This window comes from Gadus macrocephalus, chromosome 4 (assembly GCF_031168955.1).
Source record: "Gadus macrocephalus chromosome 4, ASM3116895v1".
NCBI classification, from domain to species: Eukaryota; Metazoa; Chordata; class Actinopteri; order Gadiformes; family Gadidae; genus Gadus; species Gadus macrocephalus.
In genome coordinates, this window is record NC_082385.1 from 33,526,682 (window position 1) to 33,527,164 (window position 483).

Below are 483 nucleotides of genomic sequence, written 5' to 3' on the forward strand. Positions count from 1 at the left end.
CAATAGAGATGTGACTGGCAACATACACTTTATTTTGCAAGGTTCCCGTATAATGTTCTGCTGGTTGCCACTGTGAACCTTTTTCTGTATTTATTTTCTTATGTACTTGGGTCGACTCAGTTTCCCAGAAAAAAGCCTAAATCACAGCCTTTTCGACACAGCACTCGTGATGCTTTTCTTAGTCTGTCATACACACTATCGGCAATACTTAGTTTGGCCGTGCATTTATTTGACCTCTTTAACCATGTGAAGTACAGATTCTCATTTACCGTAACGTGAAACACAATCAGAAAATAATACTTTGTTTGGACGAGCCAGGGATTTTAAATACATACCAGACGTTCACTGTAGCAGGAGCCGGAGACTGTGATCTGCGCCCCCGGTCACGAGTGCTCGTGGCTGGGCACTCAGTTGTGCATTACACCCGGCTGTGGTCGGGATACAGTTGGAGCCACTGCTTTTAGTTTCATCCATTCCGACCAC